A 14,970-nucleotide genomic window follows, 5' to 3' on the forward strand; every position below is an offset into this window, starting at 1 on the left:
ATTTTAAGGTAGATCCTGTGAGGTCAAACTGAAACTCTTGCATAGACAAGCTTCCTTCAAATGTGTGGGAATGGGGATGATCTCCATTCTTTCCGTGTATTGTCCTCCATGTTTTGCGAGATCCATAGTTCCATCATAAGGCTTCATGGTGGGAGTTTGGAAGTGCTTTAGGACTCTAGTATCAACTATCGCAAGAGCAAATCTTGAGATCATGTGGCTCGTGATGGATACCTCTAGTATAGGTTGGACCATAATGGGCAAACTTGAGATCATTTGCCTTAATCTCTGAAGTTTTTTTTGGCCATGACCAGGCTCATTCCAACATCAAGGTCCATATGGTTTTCATGTCTACCATCGGGGTCCATTTTAACTATTCCCTAATTCATTGGTTTTTTGTCCCAGTAAGTAAAGATGTAGTCTTTGAGAAAATTGTTACATTTTTCTTTTAATTGGTTTAGTCCTGAAAATTCTAAAATTAAAGTCGACTGGGTTGAGTGGTTAAAAAATTCCGTATTGGCTATTCATTTAATTATTTGTTCATTGATCTCTTTTTTTCTAGTTTTCTTTATATATATAAAATTCAGTTGTTAAAAAAAATCAAAGAATGTGTTAGAAAAAAACATATCATAAAATAGATATAACTAAACTTGTGTAAACAATCAACTCATATCAACTTTTTATTTGTAACAAAGTAAAACTGTAAAATAATATTAAACTAGGGAATAACTCCGCTTTGCGGGGTTGGAAACGCCAAATAATTGAAAAAATACAGGAAGATTTTATTAAGTTACATTGTAAAGGACCAAGCTATTTAAATATGAAAAATGCAACAAATAACAATCATGTTTGTACTTCAAACACCATCCCAAATCAACTCAGCATTACGGTTCCAAAGTTTTAGGAACCGATGTAACCGGTTCTAGTTCCGGTTCCGACAACTTAGGAATCAACGGTAGTTTCTTTTCTACCCTGAATTGGATGCTAAAAACTTTGCATTCAGGACATGTTTGCAGAATTCAATGTCACAAATTACTAAATTGTTTCATATTTGAGTGTAGGAATTGTGTAATTGTTGGTCGCATCTGTTTGTCAAAACAAAAACACACATTGATAATTTTTTAATGGAGGGAAAAAAGTGAAATATTATAGATAAGCACCAGAACTCAGTAATATGTGGTTGACATACCTTTGATGTGGCTTAAACCCACGGATATAAGTCAATGGTGTAGATTATTTGTTGGTTGTCATCTTGTTTTCTTGAAGCATGTATAAGAATTGAACAAATTGTATAGAAAACCCTAAACCCTAAAACATGTTTCTAGACATGTAATTTGTGAATATACAAATGTGGGAATGGGAAAATTTTAAATCCACTCACTAGCCTGTAGCCAACATTGTATCGGTTGATTCTTTTTAACTTAATAGAATTAAGAGGAGACAAGAGTTAATACAAAAGGAACGAATTAACACAGAAAAGTCAAGAAAATGAGACTTTCCCATCAAGTCTAACCTTTTACAAATTTTCCCTCTTTAAAATCATGCATATTGATGAGAAAAGTTTAAAGATGAACCTGTGATGCTGCATTGAGATCAGAACTCTTCTCACCTAAGCTATCTAGCTTTTTGCATCTTTCAAGGATACTATAAATGGTTTTATGCTGTGAAAAAAAAAAGATTATTTGCCGCAGTTAATAACAAAAATTCATTTCGAAAATAAGGAATTTGATGCTTACAAGGATGATTTTGGTTTCATCCAATTCGTCTTCAACAACTTGTCTACCTGAGCAGGATCCTGTATAGTTAAAAAAAAGATTCAAATATGATATCAGATATCTGATAAAAAAGAGCACATCAAGTGCATAACAATGTCAAAGAAGGTTAAATGTTACCTCAAACATGAAACCTGGTTAAAGCATCATTAAGATATGGCCATTGAGCAGTGATATCTTTGTATGTTCTGCCATGAATTTCCATGCTTCTTTTCGTACTCATCTATAACCTAATCAAAATATAGCTTCAAGTCATTTATATAAACCTTTAAGGATCTGATATGATTGATCATATGATCATTTGTTTCTTAAAGTTATTAATAATATGAGCTTACTTAGTTCAACACAGAGAAGGCGCTCCTAACCGGATAGTGATCATCCATTAAGCCCACCACGCATAAACCATTTCTGTTATATGAATGCACCTTATACTCCATCATAGAGAAAAGAAATTCAATTAGCTAGTACCATAACATGTATCCATGGAAAACATTCTATCACTTTAATTTAAGGAAAATTTTCACAATCTCACTTTAGTTTAAGGAAAATTTTCACAATCTTAGATGGTGTCATATGAACATCAATAATTTATGCTTCAATCTATGGTCATTTGAATCAATAGATGATTCATTTCAAGATATGAAATTCAAATCGTTCCCAATGTAATTCTTTTAAAATTTACCATTGAAACCCCATATCTAATAATCACCATGCTAATAAAATTTTAAAATCAATGACAGGATTCAGGAAAAATGGTAGAAGCAAAACAAAGGTGGTTTATGTAACCTTCGTGTTGATTCGGTAGTAATCAACTTTGGTCTAGTATGCTGACGTGGCACTGGCATGTTTAAGTTTGATCAGAACATGGTTGAGTCTTCCATGACATGAGACCGAAGATTAGCTGAAAATAATTCACGTTTATGGTAAAGATAGGAACATTTAGTATTGGCTTCAGCTAATGCCCTTTGGGCTTTTAGATATGCTTTTAGGGCATTTCTTTCTTCAATTTCACATTTTCTACGGTGTTCTTGTGCTTCATCTTGTTCCTTATCTTGTTGTTCTTCAATCTCAAGTAGTGATTTGAGATCCATGACAGCAGTTTCTGAGATGTTTGTGGGACCAAAATATAGAGATAAAAAGAAGATGATGAGAAGTAGAACATATAGAGGAGTATTTGGCACATAAAAGAAACCTAATGTTTTGCAAGCGGTTGGTAGTTAAGATTCACCTGGCCATAGTTGCGGATCAATGGGAAGATGATGTCGCAGATGAAACACTGGTGGCGGTCTTGGCTCTCTGTGGCTGCTTGGGGTGTTCTTTGTTCTTCGGTGTGCTGAGCTGGTTTTCGCCTAGGGCGGCGATGATGGCCACTGTGACACGCGATCGCTCCATCTCGAACCCTCCTCAGAGAAAGATGGAATAGAAACGAAAAACAAAAGGTGTGGAAGATTACTGTTGGAACACGATTGATAAAGCGATGAGAAGTAGCGTTTAAAACGAGAGAGATGAATGATGATGGACGGGGTAAATGTGGCCGACTCCAAAAAATTATCCCCCAATCAATGAAAAAAGCGGTGTTGAACGCATGGACATCAGTCCCAGAACTTGAAGGAGAAACCGTTTTGCGATGGATGGGGTAGTCGATAAGAGAGATAAGGCGGTGGAGAGGAACCGAGAAGCATGGATATGATCGGTAGAAAATACATGGAGGTATTCTATTGGATGTTAGAGACGGTGCATCATAAATGGGAGACACATGGACAATGGATCAAGACATTTGGAAAGGCTATAGGATAAGAGTATGAAGGAAACAAACAAAAAAAAAAAAAAACAAAAAACAAAAACAAAATTCACCAACCAATCACAAGAAAAAATTATTCACAATGATACTCTCTTTTAATATATTACATAATTCCGAGAAAAAAGCCTTCAAAATTTAAAATCATAATGAGAAAATTTCCACACTCTCTTTTTTTACTTTACCAACTTTACCGAGTTTAATTAACCAAAAGGTTTAAAAGCTTTTGTTGTGGTTGCTCCTGTTAGTTGCATATTTAAATGTAAAAAATCTATAAATGTTTAGTAATCTTATATATGTTCTTATTAACCATTCTGAAAATCTTCTTAAATGATAATTTATACAAAATTATTGACATCACATCGTCTGGATAACCATATATTAAATAAAATGTCTTCTAGAAAGAAGTTAAAAGATAGCATTAATCAATGGTCCTATATTTTCAGGAAAATTTATCAACTTTGAAATTGTAAAAGTCATAAACTTTTTATCAACAACAAACACCTGATCAAGGAGACACATGCAAACACTTGAGAGGCAATCATCATAATCATCTACCATTTTTAATTAAATATGATGTTCAACGTTTATGTATATAAGTTTACGACATCTGAATTAAATGAAGTATTTTCTCGTTCGAGTGTTACATGGGCGAACATTATTTTTGGACATTCTCACAATATTAAATATTAATATTGTGGACGTGTGGTCTTTAGGTGTTTGAAGTCGAGACATCTTTCCTAAGTGCCCGCATACTTATTAGTTATTAGTCATGTCATATTAATAAACATAATAGAAACATACTTTATGTAACTTCATTTATCGAAATATACTTTTTCACTCACAATATTAAGCTATTAATCCACCTTATGCAATGTACTCTTGTTAGTTAACACAAATTAGTAACATGTGTACGTTAAACATATATTCGTGGTGATGATTGTTGTATCTAATTTTGGTATTTTTCTTACCATACTTTGATAATCAAGCTAGCTCGTTATTACGGCTCGTCTTAACAAACATGAGCACATTTTGATTTTAAAAGCGAAAAAAATAAATTATGTTGTTTTCTACGTCAAATGAACCATATCATGCTTTTGTGCTTTCAACCAAATAAGAAATCCGTATAGTTTCCAACAACAAATGATATCAACGTCTCAAAAATTTATGAGTCTCTCTCTAAAACTTTTATATTCATATGAATTATATTAGTGTGTCATCTAAGTAAGTCTTTAATTATTTGTTTCTAAACATTTGTATTATTACAATATTGAATGAACACCCAAATTGACATCGACAAGCGAATTCGAATAATGTTCTAATTTTTAAAGATTCATTGTCATTCGTGCCAGCATGGAAATATGTACTCAAAGATGTTGATGTTTGGTGCATGTCATGTCAGTTCTATAAAGTTTCCAATATGGTGGTCCTTAATTCAACAATTCTCTAATTTTTATCTATTTGGCTAGATTGCACTACATGGAATATAGATTTTACCGGTGTTTTAAAATCCAGATTTTCATCTATTTGGCTAGATTGCACTACAATGGAACATAGATTTTACCCGTGTTTTAAAATCTGGCTCAATCGGTTTGACTAGTGAATCGATGAAAAGAAATAGCGAATAGTTCAATTAAGAGCATGTTTTTGTCTATCTATTAATCAAATTGAACCGTTTGAGTTTATCAAAAACTGGTTGAACTGTTGACCCGGAACAGGTTGAACCGTTGACCCGTAGCTTGTTTGAATCATTGACTTAGTGATTGAACCTATTTATGAATTGTTATTGTAGTTTATGTTACTTTTTGATGTATTTGGATCAATCTTAAACCTATGCATTTGTTAAAATGTAAAAATTAATAATTACTAAACTTAAACATAAGTCATCATAACTAACAGTATAAAAGTTCAAAAATTGACGCCGAAACGTTGGGTGATTTTTCAGTAAACAATTTATATTTTCAAAATCAATGATCACTACATATACCAAATCATATATTTTAAAGTAAAATTCTAAAAACCGGATTTGCTCGGTGGTTGAACCGTTAGTCCATAACCCATTCACGATACGGACCAACTAAAAAAACGGGTTTTAAAACATTAAATTCTACTCAAGTATCTTGAAGCAAAAACCGATATTAAAAGGAAATATTTTGCACTTGTTTACCAAAATTTCGGACAAACATTGTAATATCTCAATCTCAAAACCACAATGGTCCCTTAGCTCTTTTCTGTTTGAACATGTTTGAAACATTTTTCACCTTTTTACCCAAATTTCAGTCAAATAAGGTAATATCGCAAAGCGACAATGGTTTCCATATATGTTTTTTTCTATTAGAAATTTAGAACATATGTTTTTTCAGGCCACTTTAACTATAAACCATATACATAATATCCTGTAATGTGTATAGATGTTTCCATGTACGGATAAATTAATTATTGGGAATTGAAGTTGTAATAATTATTTTTGCAATATTTGACAAACTTAAAATTGATTTTTATTTTTCAAAATTTTAAAAGCATTTTTTTTAAACGGCAAATAACTATATAAATCAAAACACCAACACGACTAGCAAGGAGATAGCCGCGGCGCAACAAAGAATATAAGTTTACAAGAAACACGAAAGCAGAGAGCAACTCCAATCAACCCATTTAAGTGTACCTAACCCACGCCTATATATGTTTGTTAAAAAACACAAACACAAAAACTTCCCAACTTGAACAGTTTATTTAATATAAACCAGTTCGATTATACATCAACTTACATCAGAAACCTTACTACAATAACACTCACACTCGGATGGAAAAATTAAGAACAAGATCTAACAAAGTTATGAACATCTATAGGAGAAAACCCTAACAGATACCGAGAGAGAAAGAGATGAAAAAATATCTAGATCTGATAGATGTGTACAAACAGATCAAACTTCAACTCTTAAATACTTCGGATACTTGATCAACCCATAAAGCCTCCAAGATCCGCTCATTGACCCGAATCATATTACCTGTATACAATTTATACAATCTACCCACAAATAGCAACAATTATACAAAACACATCCTTTAACATGTAAATTTCAGTTTGTCAAATACTAAAGGTATTTTCAACACCCCCCCACAAACTGAATATTAACTCAATTTATGATTTATTGTATTTAAAAACATTTATTAAACCAAGTCTATTAGAAATATATTCATGTTGAGAAGATCCAAGAGCTTTGGTTAAAACATCTGCATTTTGATTTAAAGAATCAATCTTATTAACTTTTATAATACCATTTTCAACATTTTCTCTAACAAAATGAAGATCCACTTCAAAATGTTTAGACCTCTCATGAAATACAGGATTTAGTACAAGTTTGATTGCTGATTCATTATCACAAAAAATGTTAACTGGATTCAAACCATTTATTCCCAAATCATATAGTAACTTTAAAATCCAAATTATTTCACAAGTTACAGAACCTAAAGCTCTGTATTCAGATTCAGTGGAAGAACGAGAAACAGTGCTCTGTTTCTTGCTTTTCCAGGATACAAGTGAACCAGCAAAATAAACAAGATATCCTGTAACAGACCTTCTACTAAACAGACACTTAGCCCAATCAACATCAACAAACCCAATAAGACTAAGAGAATCAGTTTAAGTTATATGAATTCCTTTCCCTGGACAATCTTTTAAGTATCTTAACAATCTTAAAGCAATATTCACATGAGATTTATAAGGCTTGTGCATGTACTGACTTAAAATTTGAACAGCATATGAAATATCAGGTCTTGTCATAGTTAAATAGATCAATTTACCAATTAATTTTTGAAATTCTGTAATATTTACCACATAATCAGAGGGATCTAGATCACATTCTTTTTTAATAACAAGATTAGGTTCCAAAGGAGTTTTAACAGGTTTGCAAGCAAGCATGCCAAACTCTTGTAACAATTCCAAACAATATTTCCTTTGATTTAGGCAAATACCTTGATCTGTTCTAATTACTTCAATTCCAAGAAAATATTTCAACTCTCCTAAATCTTTTATTAAAAATTGAGATTTTAAAAAACTTTTAACATTTTCTAATTCATCTCTGCAATTTCCAGTGATAATAATATCATCCACATAAACCAACAAAATAACTATAACATGTTTTACTCTTTTAACAAATAATGAATAGTCATTAATACTTTGTTCAAAACCAAATGAAGAAAGGGAAGAACTCAATTTCTCATTCCATTTCCTAGGTGCTTGTTTAAGTCCATAAAGCGATTTAATCAATCTACAAACTCTATTATCCTTTTTTGAATGATATCCTTCAGGAAGTTGCATGTAAACATTTTCAGATAAATCACCATATAAAAATGCATTATTTATATCCAATTGATATAAAGGCCATGCATGATGAATAGCTAAAGTTAAACAAATCCTGACAGTAACAATTTTAGCAACAGGAGAGAAAGTTTCCTCATAATCTATACCTTCTCTTTGACTGTACCCTTTAGCAACTAACCTAGCTTTATACCTTTCAATTTCTCCATTTGACTTATATTTAATTTTATAAATCCATCGACAACCAATAGCTTTTCTTCCCTTAGGAAGATCTACAATTTCCCAAGTATTATTCCTATATAGAGCTTCCATTTCCTCATTCATTGCTTTTATCCATTTAGGATCTAAAGCTGCTTCACTGTAGGTCTTAGGTTCTACTGTTTTATTAAGATTAGCAACAAAGCAATAATTTTCAGAATTTAAAGCTGAGTAATTGACAGATCTTTCTATACCATATTTATGTTTTCCTTCCACAACATAATCACTAAATCTAAGGGGCATATGAACACTACGTCCTGACCTTGTGACCCTAGAGGACTGTCCTTCAGAAGGATTAGTATCAATTAAAACATTTTCCTCAGTCAATAAAGAAGAATTTGGAACCACCTCACCAGATGAGGGCACATCTGCCTCACTAGACTGGTTGCTGACATCAAAAGAAAAAGTCTCATCCAAGTTATGGTCTGCATCAACACCACTCAACTGATGGGCACCTCTCAATTCATCTAAATTAGTATTGTCTAGTAAAAAACTAGAAGATATTGACTCATCATAGGAAAAAGGATCATCTAAAACAACATTAGATTTATTTGTTAAAGATGAATGCTTTAACTTGAAAGGAAAAACAGACTCATAGAATTTTATATCCCTGGAAACAAAAATAAGATTTGTATCAAGACTTAACACTTTATAACCTTTTTTATCAAAAGCATAACCAAGAAATATACACTTATCAGCTCTTTCAGAAAACTTATCAGAATTATTCAACTTTGTTGCAAAACATAAACAACCAAAAACCCTAAGTTTATCAAAAACAGGAGCAGTTTTATAAACCAACTCATAAGGAGAGGAACCATTTAAAAACAGATGTAGGAGTTCTATTAATTAAAAAAACAGCAGTTAGAATTGCCTCTCCCCAAAATTTCAAAGGTAACCCAGATTGAAACATCAAAGACCTAGCAACATTAAGAATATGTCTATGTTTTCTTTCAACCACTCCATTTTGTTGTGGAGTGTGAACACATGAAGTTTGATGCAAAATACCTTTTGATTCAAACAATTGTCTCATTTTATAATTCAAAAACTCAGTTCCATTATCTGACCTAACTGTTTTAATTTTAACTCCAAATTGATTAAACAAAATATTAAAGAAAACAAGAAAACAACCATAAACTTCATCTTTTGATTTCAACAAATAAACCCATGTAGCTCTAGAATAATCATCAACTATGGTTAAAAAATACCTAAATCCTTCTGAGGTTGTCACTCTATAGGGTCCCCAAACATCCAAATGAATTAACTCACCAAGTTTAGTAGTAACATGTTGACTAGCAGGAAACGACTCCCTAGTTTGCTTAGCCTTATGACATACATCACAGGGTGGCAGTACTTCATTACCAAAATTTAATTTAGTTCTTAGAGATCCTAGGGCTTGATCAGAAGGATGACCAAGTCTATTATGCCAATATAAAATTTGATACACAACACACAGAAACAGAATGAGTATAACTACATGAATTACCTGAAGGTACACTATTGATGTAATAGAGACCCTCAGATTCTCTACTATTCCCCACCATCTCCTTTGATTGTAAACCCTGAATTTTACAACTATGTTCATTAAAAACAACCTCGCAATTACTGTCTTTACAAACCTTATGAACAGACAACAAGTTAACATTAAAATCAGGAACAGCAAAAACATCAAAAAGAGTCAAAGAATTAGACAAATTCATATTGCCAATTTTTTCAATTTTAGCTGAAGTACCATTAGGATGGCTAACCAGAAGATCTAGTTTAGACACATCCACAGTATCATGAAGAAGAGACTCAGAAGCAATCATATGTTGATTAGCTCCAGAGTCAACAATCCACTTTAGAGGACTAACAGATGAATTAAAAGCTTGAAACAAACAGGTACCTTCCATATTAACACTGGCAGAAGTTTCCTCATTAAGCTGTCTATCACCAATAAGTTGTAAGAATTTGAAGTATTGTTCCTTAGTGAGCTGATGAAACTCTGAATCCCTACTAGAATCAGGAGTACTAGAAGGAATAGCATTCCCAGAGGTAGTAGTAGAGGAATTGGCAGAAACATTTTTATTAAAGCCATTCTGATTACTAGACTCATTTCTTGACTTAAAATCCTTGGGATAACCAATTAGCTTATAACATTTATCAATTGTATGACCTTTAATTCCACAATTTTTACACTGAACGGATTGAGTTTTGTTTTTATTAGTGTTATTGAAACCAGATCTGTTATTAAACCTGCTATTAAAAGCAGTAGGTTGAGACTTAGACAAAGACTGTGAAGACTGAAGAGAGGACAAGGATCCATTTCTTTGAATAGATTCTTCTCTTGAAAGAATAGAAAATGCAGTTTTAACATTAGGTAAAGGTTCCATTAGCAAAATATGACTCTTTACTTGACTATAGGACTCATCAAGTCCAGACAAAAACTGCATAAGTTTCATGAGATTAGAATGATCTTTCAGCTTGATAGCAGCTTCACAAGTACACTCAGTCAAGCTAGTAAGACCATCAAATTCCTTCCACAAGGAATCAAGTTTATTAAAATAATCAGACAAAGAAATTCCATTTTGTTTAAGTGTATTAATTTGTTGATGTATATTAAACACAACCGAACCATCTGACTTATTATAAGTTTCAAACAAATTATTCCAAATATCCTCAGCTACCTCAGAGTAAGCTTGACTCTGATATATAGAATCAGAAATAGAAGATAAAAGCCACGAACATACAACAGCATTAGCTGAATCCCACTTAGATTTTTTTGACTCATCAACACTAGTTTTCTTAAGAGTACCATCAATAAATCCAAGTTTATTCCTAGCTTTGAGAGCTCTAGAAATAGAACTCTTCCATAATCGAAAATTTTCATTTCCAGTTAACTTTGTAGTAACTATTGAAGTAATAGCATTATCAGATGGGTGAATATAGAGAGGATCATCAAAATTAATTGACTCATCCTTTCCACTTCCACTAGGTATAGAACCAGAATCACCACCCGAAGTAGTGTCTCCGGCCATTTAGAAAAACAAAGTAAAGAACAACAAATAATACGACAAACAGGAGACAACAGTACTGATCTAATGTCCAGATGGTCACCAGGTATGTTAGGGCCCAAGACAATCAGTACAGTGTCAAAAAACAAACAAAAAAATATAATGCAAGAAACCAGAAAATGGTGTGCACAATACAACCACAGACTCCCAACCAGAACAATATTACCAATCAATAGAGGAAAAGGAACAAGAAAGTCCTCACAGTGAGTTGGAAGCGACTAAGAAGAATCGACTCTCTAAGTCCGTTCTCTACTAGGGTTTATCGGTGATCAAATCCGACCCCTAGAGAGTTATTTCGGAGTAGAGATTAATCGATATGAGAACTTTGAAGATCAACAGAAGCGAAGCGCTAATATCACAAGCGTTTGTTTCGCCTTTACTTGTTACCTGCAAGAATCAAACATTCTCGCAGTACCAGGATCTTGAACAACAAAACATATAAAAGAAAGATCTATAAAAGAACAGAAAAGATCTTCACAAGAAGGAATCAGAAAAATACCGTTCTTAGATTGACGATCTGATGATGAAAGCCACAATCGAGCGTCTAGAACAACACATCGGAGCCTGAAAGCTCTGATACCATGTTAAAAAACGCAAACACAAAAACTTCCCAACTTGAACAGTTTATTTAATATAAACCAGTTCGATTATACATCAACTTACATCAGAAACCTTACTACAATAACACTCACACTCGGATGGAAAAATTAAGAACAAGATCTAACAAAGTTATGAACATCTATAGGAGAAAACCCTAACAGATACCGAGAGAGAAAGAGATGAAAAAATATCTAGATCTGATAGATGTGTACAAACAGATCAAGCTTCAACTCTTAAATACTTCGGATACTTGATCAACCCATAAAGCCTCCAAGATCCGCTCATTGACCCGAATCATATTACCTGTATACAATTTATACAATCTACCCACAAATAGCAACAATTATACAAAACACATCCTTTAACATGTAAATTTCAGTTTGTCAAATACTAAAGTTATTTTCAACAATGTTTCCACCATGAAAAGATAAAGAAATTACATTACGGCCACTTTAGTTGGGTAGGGCACAATTTTATTAAAAATGTGTTTGTTTCTAGCCTTCCATAAGTTCCATAATACGCAATAGAAAATGGTGATGACAACCTTCCTTTCCCTAAGGCAATTCACCCTAACTTGTTGCATAATCTAAGAAGTCTGCAACACCAAAGAATTGATGTGGGGATACCATACCAATTTAGAAATCTCTAGCCACTGTCACAATTCTATAGTCGATCAACACGTGATCAATCGATTTGCCAAGATCACCATAAAGACCACAACAAGAGGATTGAATATTAACACCTCTAGTCCTCAACTCATCAGCAACAGGAAGCCTTCCTAATTTTGCCTTCCACACAAAGCAAAAAATTTTGAGAAGAACCTTTTAAATCCAATTGATGGAAGGGCAAGAGAATATAGTAACTAAGGAATCCAATAATGTGATAATCCTCACAACATGTAAAAATGTTTTTATGTAATGATAGACTTGATTATTAAGACTTGAAGTTGTAATAATAAATTTTACAATATTTAGTAAATTCAATTTTATCCCTATTACTTGATATTTAGAAGCCAAATAAACAGATTTTGAAGACATATAATAAGTTGTTGCAACCAATGTTTAAAAGTACAAAATCATATCTCGAGGTGTTTTCCCTTCACCTCACGAGGCGTAAGCTCGAGACAGCATAAAAAATAAATTTTAAATATTATATAACTATAAAATATAATAAAATTACATAAAAAGTCATAATTAACTAGAAAACAATTTTTTTTTAAATAATAATAACATTGTCATATTGCATAGCTAAATAACAACCAACTATTAAAAATATACCAACCATTGGAGTTTAGTTCACTCTGAGATTTGTATTCATGGATCATTGGGTTGAAGTTTATTGATAAAAAGAAAATGAAGGTAGATGCTATTGCTGGTACAACCATTTAGTTTATTTGGAAATATATGAATGTAATGTTGTTTGTTGATAAGACGCTGAGAAAATACTAAATTTTTTATTCTATTAGAAAGTTAGGTTGGTGGTATGGTCACTCACCTTACCACTATTATGATAGAAGTAAAACAAACGAAATTAAAATATATGTAATATGCAAGAATTAGATTACAGAAAACATACATGAATGTTGACTACACAGAAAATAAAATCACGAAATTATACAGATTGAGGGCTGCTTTTGCAGTGTCCTAAGACAATTTCTCTGGAATGGGTATGTCTTGAGGATACAACAACCAATTCAAGAACAGATCTTGAATCTGTCGAAATTCACCATGATCCTTTTTTATACCAAGGACGATTTTTGAGAGAAAGTGTATGTGGTTCATTAGCCTTCAAATACTGTCTTAATTCCTCCATTTATTGGCTTGCTTAAGTGGTTGTAAACTACCAACCGAAATTAACTGCTAAAAATTGACTGCAGCTAATCTTTTATTTATAAGAATTTGTTTTGTAATAAATAAATAAGAAATAATAAATGACTAATTAATTTCGGATTATATATAAAAAAATATTATTTAGTCAAGAAGAGCCGCAAGGCCCTATCTTTGACTATTAATATTTAATAATTCAAGCCTACTACTAATCCAATTTGACTAGTCCAACACTACAACCCAAACCCAATTTGCTTAAATATTACTTGGTTCATTTAAATAAATGAGTGGGACAAACCTTATAAGGTGGGAAAAGGTTTTCTCTTTCACCAATATGGGATAAGTCTCACATTGTAATTTTATAGAGCAAAGTTCCAACAACCACACATTTGGCTTGCCATGTTATTTTCCCCTTACTCCACAAAATTAATGGATGTCATACCACACCTTATCACACCCACTACATTATACATTTTTATGCATAAAGTACTACCTTTGAGGGGTAGGTTTGTTGTTCCCGTGCGGTGAAACAATAACGTGCGACATGTATATCACAATTTTTCTTTAAAGGTTGGTGCAGTGTTTACCGCACACCACAGTGTCACTTCATATACCGCAGTGTGCAGTAGCATGCACACCGTTGGGTCTTATATTGTTGTGGTACTGTAATTGTAATAGAAATAGAAAATATACTAGTTAATAGGTTTGTTGGTTTTAACAACCGTTTAATACTTTAAAATTAGTTTTTGGTCTAGCTTGTTGCTATCATTTTAATATATGGTTGTTTCAAAAAAATAAGATAAATAAAATAAAAATTAAGGGGCAGCACGAGCTATCTTGGGCTCCCACTAAAACCCGCCCTTGAATAATACTCGAATGAGTAAAAATATTTAATCGGTTTTGTGTTGTCTTCCTAATAACAGTACAATATTTGACGTAATTTAATAAAATGGAAAATACCGGCAATAGCCAAAAAATAGGAGGTATTTTCAAAATTTAGACATGAAAATTGACATTTCCGGGTATAGACATGCAGTCCGCGGAGGTAGCTCCGCGGAATTTACTATAGCTCCGCGGAATGGCAAAATCGTAATTAAATCAACGTATATAAAAAAAAAAAACTCAAGATCCATTCTGCGGAGCTTCGCTGAGGTAGCTCCGAGGAATGGATCTTGAGTTTTTTTTTTCCTGATCGATTCTTCGGGTTTTATATTTATTTACCAACTAATTATTTTCAAAAAAAGATTATGATAGTATGATAATCTTTTTTTGAAAATAATTAGTTGGGTGATGAATATAAACTCCGAAGAATCGATGTGAGGAAAAAAAAAAACCCTCAAGATCCATTCCT

General features: G+C 32.5%; 1 long non-coding RNA gene across 2 annotated transcripts; it reads right to left on the reverse strand.

Annotated features, from left to right (window-relative positions):
* Positions 1-758: 758 nt before the first annotated feature.
* On the reverse strand, positions 759-3,617 carry LOC111894551 (uncharacterized). 2 transcript variants are annotated; one of them, XR_006185254.1, is made up of 6 exons: positions 2,998-3,617; positions 2,105-2,871; positions 1,890-1,999; positions 1,734-1,792; positions 1,187-1,658; positions 759-1,082 (listed from the first exon to the last, which is right to left on the reverse strand). It is a non-coding gene; the product is annotated as an uncharacterized LOC111894551 (long non-coding RNA). The 2 variants fall into 2 exon arrangements; XR_002851272.2 differs by having other exon boundaries at positions 759-1,658.
* Between the last annotated feature and the right edge of the window lie 11,353 nt (positions 3,618-14,970).

This window comes from Lactuca sativa, chromosome 7, assembly GCF_002870075.4.
Source record: "Lactuca sativa cultivar Salinas chromosome 7, Lsat_Salinas_v11, whole genome shotgun sequence".
Lineage (NCBI taxonomy): Eukaryota > Viridiplantae > Streptophyta > Magnoliopsida > Asterales > Asteraceae > Lactuca > Lactuca sativa.